Source organism: Stegastes partitus, unplaced genomic scaffold (genome assembly GCF_000690725.1).
Source record: "Stegastes partitus isolate 25-593 unplaced genomic scaffold, Stegastes_partitus-1.0.2 Scaffold545, whole genome shotgun sequence".
NCBI classification, from domain to species: Eukaryota; Metazoa; Chordata; class Actinopteri; family Pomacentridae; genus Stegastes; species Stegastes partitus.
The window spans coordinates 76,259-89,703 of record NW_007578276.1 but is presented as its reverse complement, the minus strand read 5'-3'; the positions used below and the strand labels follow the sequence as shown (position 1 = coordinate 89,703).

The window sequence follows — 13,445 nt, the reverse complement described above, 5'->3', positions numbered from 1 at the left end:
TTCCTTTTTTCTCTCTCTCTGTGAGCTTGCACACTTTAAAGTCTTCACTGCATATATACTATGAGTCTGGACAGACATGGATATAAAGTGCAACTTGAGTGTTTGGCAGATGCATAAAACTGCGGGTTGGAAATTCTAGTTTGTATCACACTGTAGCTCCAACAATTTTTTTGCCAGATGGCAGAAATTTGATGACGCACTGATTGCTTTCGAGAGGGAGGATGTAAAGCTCTGCTCTAAAAACATGCATCTGTGTGATATCACAAAATCCTCTGCCTCAGATACAATCTGAGTGCACATCTGGTCATAATCACATTTTAAACATTGGTTATGCAACAATCCGCCTTTAATGTCTGTGTCCTCCTGGCAGGACCTTTGAAATGAGCTGCCACCGAGATAAAGAGATTTGTCGGCAACAAGCAGGTATGCAAACTGTTTAATAGCGATAAAAAACACCCAAACGGCTGCAGCAGCATATCAGAGTGGAAAAGGCATTAGTGAGGATTTTGTGAGAATTTAATTCCATCAAGGGACACATTTCTCAATTACCCCCCTTTTACAAGCGGTTATGCCTCCACATACTGGCGTGTGTGCATTTGTACATATGCATGGTATGTAGTTTATGCTCGTGTTTTCTGTGTGCCTCTAGAACTATGCTGCTTTCCGGTGCGCATTTCCCCTAAACTGCTGGAAACGTTTGTGTGTGTGAGGCGGTGCACTTTTATATCGTACGCATATTAACATTTCAGCATCGATAAACTATTGATGATTCCATTCACAAAGCATTTCCAAAGCGACGGGACTCTGCTGTTGGCTAATGAGTTTGTGTATGAAGTGCAGTTGCAGCAGCTGTGGTAGCAACGGTTAGTTAAATCTGCTGGTTTGTATATATCAGGATAAACTGCTCTGAGATGCCCGAGGCCCCGCGAGCAGAGCAGAGCAGCAGCAGCAGCAGCACGGTGGGGCAAAAGAGCAGCACAACACAGGGAGCTCTAATAGACCGTCATAGTGCAAAAGCTTCCGTTAACGTAGTGCATGTTGTAGTTAGCAGACTATGGAAAATGAGCTACAGTCTGAAAGGGGAACTGAAGGGGATCTTGTATTTCAAATTCCACACTACGAGTAACATCTATGACATTGCATTCATTATCATAACATGTTGGTACCATCCCTTGTACCTTCATATGTATATATTTTTTTTCATTGGAGAAAGAAATTGATTCCTAAAACCTTGATTATTATGCAGGAATATGTTTTTATTAATCATATAAAAATGCTGTGTTGTACTTTTACAAACTGAAAATGACACCGAACAACTTCCTCGTGTACATTTCTGCACACAACATGATGCAACGGCGATTTTTTTCATTAATGTTCATCTGCAGACCCGCCAGCTGTTTAATGTTTCCTGCTTAATGACCAGAGCAGTGAGCAACATGCTATACTGCACATATTTACAAAATCTTCCTACAACAAAATAGATCTTCATGCATGTGTCCGTCGAGTCTATTTGAGTTCAGTTCAGGTGTGTGTGTTTTTTTTAAAAACATTTCTGTCTCCATATCTAACTGTGAAGGAAGTTGTCTGCTCGTGTGTTTGTCTGTGCAACCTGGTCCAGGTACATTATGGGTTACCATGGCGACCACATTGAAGCGGCATGATGATGAGACCATGAAAACTTTGTGCGGTCCAGAGTCTTGCTTAAAAAAATAAAAAAAAAGTTCAATTAGTGATATATTTAATGATTTTAACTTCCAGAGGCTGCCTCGCTTTGATCAGATCACCATGGTAACCTGAGCTGCGTGACTTCTGGGGAAACGATCAGCGGCTAAATTTTTAGTCTTCATCCAAAAGGGAAGATGATTTCCTCGACGTGTGAAGTACAGACCCATAAAAAAAAGGTTTGTCAGTGTGTGCATTTGCAGTAATGTTTTGATTGTTCTTTTTATATTTTACAGTGGCATCAACACAGATATTTCCCCCCTCTGTTATCTGTTTTTTTAACACTTCCTCATTTTACTTTCTCACGAGCTTCTGTTGCACATCGTCAGTTGGCTGCTCAGGTGATGCTCGTCGCTTTTACATCCAGGTAGTATACATGCACAGTACTACGAGTAGGCCTAATAGATGTGCCCCAAGGTTAGCGCTCGCTCAGGCACCGGTAGGGGCAACGTGAAAGGATCCTAACGGGGAAAAAAGTAGGGACCTGAAATGGGATGTTGTGTCACCATGGAAACCCTTTTCCCCCACTGCATCTCAAATGATTTATGCTCAAATCATCTTTACTGTTTCTCCTTTTTTTTTTTTACCTATGATTTTAAATTAGTGCAGATCAGTGAGAAAGTTGTTCAAACTATGTTCATTTTTGCGTGTCATGTGTAGGCATTATTTTAAAGAGAATCAAATGTTTGCTTGTCAGTTATGCCTGCGACGTCCAGGTGATGTACACAAAACACAAACAAATCAAAGCACCGAAACACAAACCCAGTGTATGAAATAATCAGAAGCTACGTTGCTTGAGATGTGGGCTCCCCCACTCCTATTCATTTAACCAGTAAGTGGCCCTCACTAGTCCTTCTCTTATCTCTGAATAAAGTGAATCAGTGTGGCTGGCTGAGCAGTCAAAGCGGAGAGCCAGGAAAGCACCTGGCCTTACACGGCTATCTGATTAGAGGAGGTTGCAGGCCAGGCTGAACCAGACCAGGCCAGGCAATGGCAGCGGCAGGGCAGATCTGGAGCAAAATGAACTAAACCAGGCTAATTCTATTGTAGCGCGGCCTCCCTTAGAGGGGAGCAGGTTCAAATCAAAGCAATGCCATAGCACAGGCGAACCTTATCAAGCCAGGAGACATGAATGAGGACGGCGGCGGAGAAGCTATAGCTTCACTGGCTCAGAACAGCTGATTGTTGTTCTCTGAAGCATGCATTTAATGATTAAGCTGTTATTATCTACCGTGTCCCTAAGCCCCCAAATTGGCTTATGAATAAGAGTCCTCTGACATATTTTATCTCGGCTGAAAAGAGCGTGAACGTAGTGACACAGCAGAGCGGAGGCATTAGTGAGAGAGTTCTGTAAATAAAGGCGACTGAAGGGTTTGTGGCGTGTTTTGCTGCTTTGATTAGAAAAGATGACGAGAAGATGAAAAACAAGACGGACCATACGGGCTCACATGTAGTGCAGGTGCAGCATAGAGGGGCTTCACAATTCACATCAATGATAGTAAAAAAGAAATGTCTTAAAAAAAGATGCTCGGTGGAATAAGCAAGAATTAAATTAGTGCAGCCCACACGATGCAGCTGTCATTCAAACATCATTAACTACATGCTAAGTCATTCACATGTTCAGCTGAGGTAGTGAATCCAAATGCACACGTTGTTCAATGCACAGGTACTGTTGGTATTGTTGGGTGCTGTCCTGGAAGCAGCAACTACATGTAAATAAACAGCAGTCTGTCCGGGATCTCCAGTCTCTCATCCAAAGTGAAGTGGGATGGACTCCCATCCCCTAATGCATGCATAGATGGACATACTGTATACCGCAGGCTGCCACTTCTAAAGATAGCTCCATCCTAAGTCATGCTCTGGTGTTGGGCCCATTGTGCTCGGTGGTTATTTATAGGGAGGAACACTTCCTCACCAGCAAACAAGTCAATAGAGAAAGTCCTGAAAACAACAGTGTGTTGTGCAGACAGACAGTGTTGTTATTAGTCTTATTCCTGAATGCTTGTGAGTCTCATTCATCCGTCTCTGTTCACTATGGGGGGGTGGGGGATCATCTCTAGTGGGCAAAGTGTTTCCTCTTTTGTGCAGCATCAGTGCAGTGTGTAGGTTTGAGTGTGTAAAGTTGTTAAGAGTCAGGTACTTATTTTGAATGATGGTTGTTGTTTGAAAAGATGCAGTACGAAATTATGAAGGAACCATCCATCCATCCTATAGGGTCATGGGGGGCTGGAGTCTATCCCAGCTGACTCACCTGGACAGGTAACCAGTCTATCACAGGGCTACACTTAGAGACAGACAACCAAGCACACTCACATTCACACCTACGGACAATTTAGAATCACCAATTAACCTCAGCATGTTTCTGGACTGTGGGAGGAAGCCGGAGAACCCGGAGAGAACCCAGGCTGCACGGGGAGAACATGCAAACACCACACAGGGTCTTCTCACCGGGATGCGAACCGGCGACCTTCTAGCTGCGAGGCAACGGTGCTAACCACCTAATGTGGGTCATATTTACCTGATTCATAGATCCTGTCTCACGGGGCTCCTGTGTCAAAATCTAGTTTTAAAGTTTTCTTTTTACCATTTTGTGCTCATATTTTATAAATTCCTAAAATATTTTTTCCATCAAACTACCTGGGTGAGTCAAAGACCGGCTTTGATTGGTGCAGAAAAAAGACCCAGAATAGGAGGACTACGGCTTACTTGAGTTATAGATCCATTAAATTCAGCCTCTGAACCAGCACACAGTGAACTTATCTGGTTCTTTTTAAAATATGTTCAGGAGCAAAAAAAAAGAGAGAAAATCGATGTAAATCTTCTTATTGTTTCATGTCATCAAACTCATCTGCATACAAATACAGGTAGACCTCTAGTTTAAAGTGTATTAACAATTAAATGTACGCCTCTTCTGCTAAATTTGTGCAAGATCGTCTTCACATGATAGTTCTAAAAATAATAAAATATAACAGGTTTTGCTTTTCAAGAGTTAAACTGCTGTATTCACGGTGGTGAGGAGCATCCACAGCTGTCTCCAATAAGTGGACCAATACACTGAGCATGTGGCTCTCCCACTCCTCTCCCACATTCACTCGTTCATTCCCCACTGACACGTTCATCTGTCTTGTCTCATTTGCCACCTGTACAGCGAGCTCGTGCGGCCACACCCTGTTACACAACAGGCCGGTGGCGGTGCATGAAAAGCGTCGGCGCACCGTGAGCCGTTGTGTTTGGGAGTAAACAAACAGTGGCTTTTCCTCCTTGGCCACATGCGGGGTGGAGGTGGTGGTGGGGGGATGATGAAACGCAATAACCGCACAGTGAACATGCAGATAAGAACATAGGGAATTCATATATCTATAATTTAGTTGTAATCATTTGGCTCAGTAACCTACAAAATGCAATTTCTGCTGAGTGCACTGACACCGAAGACTTGTCGCTGGAGAGCCCTGTTTGATTTCCGATGCGTGCTACGAGAGCTCTCAGGATACACTGAGATTATGTTTAAACTGATGCAAACACCGACGGCTCCTGGAGTCACACACGTTTATTTGTGGAAACAAAAAAGGCGGGATATCTCACCGAAGACATCCCACATGCAGCTGCTTTCTGATGATGAACAGTTTGCCACAGGTTGCTGTTTGGGGTGGCAACAACTGCTTTGAACAAGTGCAGCAGATTATGAAATAAAATGCAAAAATAGACACTGAATGAATGAGTGAAGCCCTTTCCAAAGCGTGCACCTCCCCGTGTGTCTCTCTCGGCTGAACGTGCACAGACAGATGTTAAAAGGTGTTGATGGATGTCCTCAGAGGGGCAGTCGTTCATCTTCATAGATCCCTTTCTTTTGAAGGATTGGTGTCAAAACACTGGCTCCTAATGGATGACTTGTTCAGACAGGACCGTGCTCGTGTCTTCGGCTGCGTTTGGCCGTCTGTAACCGTGTCTGGTCAACTCTGCCTTTATTAAAATGTGTTTGGGAAAAGGTGCTGAAAATGTAGAAACACGTGCGTTTTAGCTGAACTGGTGCCTCGTGGCAAACATTTATATGAAGATATTAGCTGTTGTGTATAAAATATGTGAAGAATGAAGCCAAACTAAAAATATTTTACTCAAAGAACTGAATCAATATCAAGATGTTAAAATGTTCTAGCTGTACACAAAATAATACATTTCAAAGAATTACAGCCTTTTAATATCAGAGCAGCAGTGGTGTTAAAAAGCTGAAGGCCAGATCGTGTTTTAACTCTATATAACTTCACACGCTTTCTCCAAACCAGTCTGCATGAAGTCCTGCATCCAACCCCACTCTGTCCTGTTGGAATCTGTGAAGTCAGCTGCTGCTTTTAGGAAACACTGCAGCCATGAACCGAGCTGTAAGGAAATAACTGAAGATGTGATTGAAGAGAAAGTGTGTCCTGAGGGAAAATGACGACTGACTTGGAAACAACACATTCTGTTATATTTTGTGAAATATAGTGGTATGTGATTATTTATTAGGAAAAAAAAGCCACCATGTAATTAAAATATTATTTATTATATAGCAGAATTATGGTTTATTGTGTTTTAATTCTTATTTTCTCTGTCATTATGACCAAAAAGCACCTCGATAACCACTGAAGGTCAAAAACAGCCATATGTGTGATGTTTAATTATCTTGGTATTTTAAATGAAATATGTAAGAGTTGAAATGTGTGGGAACTAAATGTCAGTGGCGTTGTATCTGCTCAAGTTCTACATGCAAGTGCAATTCTGATTCACTTGTATTTAAGTATTTCCATGTCATGCTGTCTACTTTGACTATATTTTGGTACTTTGCAGATTCATATTAATAATATATTGCAAATTAAACTACTCAGCAGTCTATGAAGTAATTAAATGAGCTCCTGCTGCAACATTGAAGGGATTAACAATAATAGAGACTCTGAAACAGTACATTCTTTAAGGCACTTTAAATGTTTTTGATACCAATAATTTTGTACACTTACTAAAGCGTTTTTTTTTGTGTGTTTTTTAAAAAAAAGGGACTTTTACTTGGGTGGATCAGTGGTTAGCACTGTTGCCTCGCAGCTCGAAGGTCGCCGGTTGGCGTCCCGGTGAGGACACCCGGGATCTTCCTGCGTGGAGTCTCCATGTTCTCCCCGTGCAGCGTGGGTTCTCTCCGGGTTCTCCGGCTTCCTCCCACAGTCCAGAAACATGCTGAGGTTAATTGGTGATTGTAAATTGTCCGTAGGTGTGAATGTGAGTGTGCTTGGTTGTCTGTCTCTAAGTGTAGCCCTGTGATAGACTGGTTACCTGTCCAGGTGAACCTGCCTTCACCCTGAGTCAGCTGGGATAGACTCCAGCCCCCCATGACCCTAGTGAGGATTAAGGTGTAGAGATGATGGATGGACTTTAGCGTGTAACTTGGCACTACAGCTACTTTTACTAAAGTAAATAAATCTGTTCTGTGATCAGCTGCTGGCCTACGTGATTATTTATTAGGTGACATGCACACTAGTGCATGAACACACTGCTTTATCGTCATCGCCAGCGTAGCGACTGCATCACAAGATTTAGTGACCTTTCAGACTACTTTCAGACATTTTTTTCAAAATAGCACAAATCAACAAATCTGGCAACTTCTTGGACAAACCTCAGTTACTCCCCCAGAGGAGAGAGAGAGATGCTACGACTGGCCTGCACGTGTCTTGTGTCTGTTCTGTTTAGTGATTGACAGCGAGGAGCACCACATCCAGCTGACTCAGGGCCACAAACAAAGTCTGGTTCAGGGCCACCAAAGTCCGAAGGCCGGCCCTGCTGGTTTTGTGAATTCACCACATGCAATAAAGAATGTTTTTGAGGAATGTGACCGTTGACCCGTATTATTAGACACGTCACTTGTGATGTATGTAGGATTTGCTAATGTTGTGCATCATGCTAAAAGTGACAACACGTATTTCGGTATGCTAGCAACCACACTGGGGTCTTTCCCCAAAATTCATCCACTCACACTTTCACATATTACAGAAAAGATATTGCTATTTAAACCAATAGATAACCATCCATATGATGCTCATGTAAGAAATTAAAAGTGTATATGTGTACATGCTCATAAAAATAAGCATTACATCAACATACAGATTTCCTTCCACCAGTGAAACTATCTCAGTGCTATTTCAATGGAAAGACCTGAGGACCAGAGCCAGAGGCAAGAAGCAATCAAGTAAATGACCAGGAGTAAAACGTGTAGCCTTGTCTGTCTGAAATGCTAACTAGCTGACTTTAGGCTAAGCTAATAATGCTAAGCTGTATTAGCTAGCTGTAGCACTAGCTAGCTAGCTAGATTAAGTTCTTTTTTTCTTTCAGATGTTGATTTTCACACTATTCTTATGTAATGAATTTAAATGAAATGACAATAAAGTGAAGATATAACCTTTGTCCTACTGGCAAAATAACTAGCAAAAATGAAATAAATTAAATTTAAAAAAAAACAAAACTTTGTTATCTAACATCCATGCTGCAGCTAAAGTAAACGCAACATAGAAACTTGAAAATATGTTTATTCTTATACATAAATAACAAGTTTGTAACTTGATAAGGTTAGATTAAGTCTTTTCAAGATTTCACATCTAGTTTAATAATAACAAAGCTGTAGTCTGTTATGATATAATAATGCACTGAACTCAGGACACGTCAGTAATTCTAATGTTTAATCGGTTTTATTGATTTTTTAAATGAATATTTTGTCTTGATAGTCTTACATGTTTTTTTTTGGTTTTTGTAACTTTATTTTTTATTTATTTATTTACGATCACACTTAATTTAATTTCGTTGTTCTCAGACAATGACAATAAAGAAATTCTGATTCTGATTTNCCAGCTGACTCAGGGCGAAGGCAGGTTCACCTGGACAGGTAACCAGTCTATGATGCTCATGCCAGCAATAAAAAAAAGTTTATATGTGTACATGCTCATAAAAGTGGAAAGACCTGAGGACCAGAGCCAGCGGTAAGAAGCAATACAGTAAATGACCAGCAGTAAAACTTGTAGCCTTGTCTGTCTAAAAGGCTAACTAGCTGAGTTTAGGCTAAGCTAATAATGCTACGCTGTATTAGCTAGCTGTAGCACTAGCTGGCTAGCTAGCTAGCTTAGATTCTTTGTTTCTGTCAGATGTTGATTTTTACACTGTTCTAATGTAATGAATTTAAGTGAAATGACAATAAAGCGAAGATATAACCTTTGTCCTACTGGCAAATTAATTAGCAATAATCAAATAAATCAAATTTTTAAAAAAATTCTTTGTTATCTAACATCCATGCTGCAGTTAAAGTAAAAGCAAAATTTGAGAATATAGTTATTCTTATGCATAAATAACAAGTTTGTCACTTGAAAAGGTTAGATCAGTCTATTCAAGGTTTCACATCTAGTTTCATAATAACAAAGCTGTAGTCTGTTATGATATAATAATGCACTAAACTCAGGGCACATCAGTCATTCTAGTGTTTAATCGGTTTAATTGAATGTTTTTTAAAGAATATTTTGTCTTGATAGTCTTACATGTTTTTTGGTTGTTTTTTTTTTTTGCTTTTTATTTATTATTTATTTACTATGCACTTACGGATGGCACTTTTGTTGTTCTCTGACAATGACAATAAAGAAATTCTGATTCTGATTTTTTTTTTTGGAAAAAATTAAATATTACATTCCAAAACCAGTTATTTTGATTTCCTCCTTCCTGATTTCAGTAATAACTTTATTTGAAGATTAGCTGAACCACTGCTATTAATTAAAAGACTTGAAATAAAAGTCACACATACATTTTTATTTTTTTTTTCTTTTATGTAAAATAAATGCAAAAATCCTCATTAAAATCATGATTGATTATTTTCTGTAATTACACATTGCTCAGCACTTCTTGCTTCTCGCCGGTCCGGATCCTGGATCCAGCTGTGGCAGACATTTTATTGACGGTCTCGGGGGGCGACTTTAGCCGGCTCTCTCTGTCTCTCTCTCCTGCTCTGCTTATACGTGGAGCTGTAAAGTCCGAGCGTCCCTGAAGGCGCCAGCTCCCGGGATGTTCACCGCCCTCCTCCCTGTCCCCTCCACCTCCTCCTCCTCTTCCTCCACCACCACCACCTCCTCCTCCTCCTCCTCCTCCTCCTCCGCCGCCGCCGCCGCCTGCTGCTGCTGCCTGCTGCCCGGGCTGGCTGCTGGCTGCTGGGCTCGGGATGACGCCACCTCTCGCTCCGCCCCGGCGCAAACTCGCTCGCTGCGTTCATTTCATTCCTCGTCTCATTCCGAGCATTCTTCGCATCTCTGTCAGTGCGCGAAGCGATTCACCTCCACCTTTCCCGGCCGGCCCAGAAACACCAGCATAACTTGACATAGTGTTCACCATGCCCAGTAACATGACATTACAAAAAAGAAAGGCGCACTTTCACATGAGATATCAATAACGAGGTAAGTTCATCGGTAGTTGCAGGTATTCAAACTGGCGCTAAGACTTCTGTTCCCGGGGCTTTAGTTTGTTTCGTCTTTAGCGGAGGAGGAAATAGTGCAGCGTGCTGTGTTTAAATGTGATTTTTCTCTCCACTCGGCGTGAAGTAACGTTTGCTCGCTGCTCTGCTCGGCGGAGATAGATGGCCGCTGTGGCAACACGGTGCTCCGCCACTTTGAGCACTCTGTTGTCGCCTTCTGGCTTTGACACAGCGGCGGCGGAAAAAAAAAACAAAAAAAAAAAATCTTTGACATTTTTCACATTTTTCACATTTTTTTTTTGTGTGTGTGGAAATCAAACGCCCCTAATAAACCGCCTCAGATGCCCCCCTCCGTGTCAGATTCCCAGAAAGTCGCAGCGGGGATTCGGGGAATAATAATAATAATATATAAACGTAAATATAACTTTTTCAGTGTGTGTGGACAAGATGAATGCTGTTCTCCGTGTCCTCCGTAGCTGGCCAGCCGGGGACTTGTTGGAGGTTTTCACCGGAGCATTTTCGGACCACCTCGAAGGAAACACAAGTGGGGAGACTTGTTGCTTCAACGCGTTTGACGGTTGTTTTTTTTTTTTTTTTCTCCTTCCCCCCCAAAAAGAGAAAGGAAATCACCATCGAAGTTTAGTGTAAGTACGTGTTTTTCTTTTCTCTTGTTGTTGTTGTTGTTGTTTGTGTGAGGAGCTGCTGCTTCCATGTTGTTACTGTACGGAGCGACTGAACCGGAGGGAGAAAAGCTTTCAGCCCCCAAACTCCTTTTATTGTTTTTGAGGGGACGCGTTAAAGCTCTTCTCTCTCTTTCCTTTCTAAACTAACCCAAAAAACACCGACAGGACAAAAACAAACCAGCTTTTGTGCTCTCTGGACTTATTTCGTTAAAAGTGAGGAGCAGAATTAGCTTAAACTGATGGAGCCACACATCCCCGTTCAGGCTAATTCACACACACTCAGGCCAACACGTCGCTCTGAGCTGATTTCAGAGCAGCTTTGTGGACTTTATTGTGTGTTTGTCCTTCATTGTTGTCCCTCTTTTTCCTTCCTCCACTTTGGGAAATGCCTGCTCAGCTAAAAGTGCACTAGCAGGCCAGCTGTGTGTCACAAACTCTCTTTGCAATGATTTCATCTGTTTGTTTGTTTTTTTTTGTGTGTGAAGGAAGAAGAAGAAATAACATGGTTATTATGCAAAGGGAGGGATGAGAATAAAAGGCCAAAAGCTTTCATTAGCTGCAGTAAAGTTAGCTTAAAAAGTGGGTGTAAACTCCTGTGGCACTGGAACATCTCCCCTTTTCTTTTTCTTTTTTTTTGCTTTGAGTCCACTTGACTGCTTTAAACAGTCACTCAGTTCAGCCAAAGTTATAGTTTTGGTGACAATTACAAACTAAATCTTTCTTTCATTCATTCCCGTGCCGGCTGTCTGGTCACATATTTCACTGGTTTATGATGTAATTTTTATAAAAGTTGTGTTATGTTAGCAGGAGTAGCGACACAACCGAGCAAATGGGTGGGAAACAAAAAAAAAGCTTTAAAAATCAATCCCATCACCACTAACATTAGCAGTTTCCCTGATGTTTACACCGACGGGATCAATAAAGTTTTATTCCATTTTTTTTTTTATTATATTCACAACAAGTTTTGGGCACCTGCACCTCTTTTAGCTGGTTATATAGCCAGTGCACAAGTTCTCTGCTTTTTCCAATGATTGAAGATTAAAGAAATAAATAGACGTTGAATTAATATCATCATTTCCTGGAAACACACAGAACAGCAGTCAGGCGTCACCCCAGACATGTCACAGAGTAAATTTGCTTGCTTGGAAAGAAAAAAGAAAAAAAAAAAAAAATCAGGGGTAGAAATAGATGCTTTGTTTTCAGCTTATGCAACCAGTGGACCTGTTGGACGGGAGCCTGCATAACATTTGTGCAAGAATAGGATGTTGTCTTTGTTTGATCGAAGGAGACTTTTTACCTCACAGACGAATAGTTTTCAAACTTGTCTGCTTTGAAGCATAAGGTGTAGACTTTAAATATACAGATTCATCATGACACTGTGCATGCATTTTTAAAAAAGATTAATCTGTGTTTTAAAATCATTTAAAATGAGGGAAAACAACAACTATATAAATAGAAGTTTATTGCGTTATGACACACGGTGGTGAAATTTAAGAAGCTCCGGATCTGAAAGAGAAAAGGTTTGTGCTGTTGTGGATGTATCGCATTATTGTTCAGGTTTTGTTCCTCTCCGCCGCCTTCTTGAGGTCAGAGGGTAGGACTACAGAGAGTGTAGTCTATCTGTTGTGAAGTGTGGACAGAATAATGCGCTTTTGTCAAGCCCAGAGTGGATTGTGTTACTTCTTGGAGCAAAGTGAGACTCTCCTTTTCTTCCGGCGACCTTCAGAGAGCTGCATTTTGGCCAAGCGTTTGTCAAACGTCTCCACGCGTTTTGTACTTTTACGAGGAAAACGTGACAAATATCAGTTCTTGCTTTTGTTGTCGCCGCGGCGCGGATGTCATTTCTCCTCCTGCTGCTGCTGATGGGGTCTCGTGAGCCTGGCGTGTACGCGTCCAGGTCGCCTTTGTGAATCCTTTGTATACAATAATGACACAACATCGACGGCCATTGTTACTTAAGATATTTGGGAATATACTGGAGGTGTAACCGCGGTTAGTTACCTCGACTGACAAGGCGGCGGCGGAAGATGGAGATCCGAAACACAACTCTACCTTTAACCTGTCCTCAGATGCTGCCTGTTTAGATTAATAATAAATCACTGATGTTTATTCTGTGCTACAAAGCAGCGACGTATTGAACTTCCCAGGATAGCATCTCATTCACAAAAAGCTTTTTAATTTTATGACTGTCAGTTCTGAGGTCCTGCTGGAGTTCTAGTTTTATTTAGAAGCTTTAGATTGCTTGGTGATGGTTTTAAAATTTAAATAGTCAGAAACGTTTGACACCTAATCAGGATAATTAGAGGGCTGTACAACTTCTAGTTTATCAGTGTGTGGCCCCAGATGACATACATGTTTGTTAATTCGATTAGTTGTTGTGTCTGTCTGCTCAACAGGTGAAAGCTTTAACAGTGTTTTTGGACAGTAATCCAAACCCTATATGTACAAACAGGAATCTCCAACCAGAGGTGCAGCGAGCTATGTTTTCTATTTGCTGCTGATTCCTCGTGGGATTGTGAGCACATTAGGCGTTCCACGTTTTTAATTGAAACGACAATACTCGGCGTTATATTTTGTTGTGA

The 13,445-nt window shown here is 41.4% G+C and overlaps 1 protein-coding gene across 1 annotated transcript in view; it reads left to right on the top strand.

Moving 5' to 3' along the window:
* The first annotated feature begins 10,376 nt into the window (after window positions 1-10,376).
* Window positions 10,377-13,445, top strand: part of tead1b (TEA domain family member 1b) — a 54,943-nt gene continuing 51,874 nt past the window's right edge. The window contains exon 1 of the mRNA XM_008288193.1: window positions 10,377-10,824. The gene's annotated coding sequence lies outside the window, so the exon portion shown is untranslated. The remainder of the gene's footprint in view (window positions 10,825-13,445) is intronic.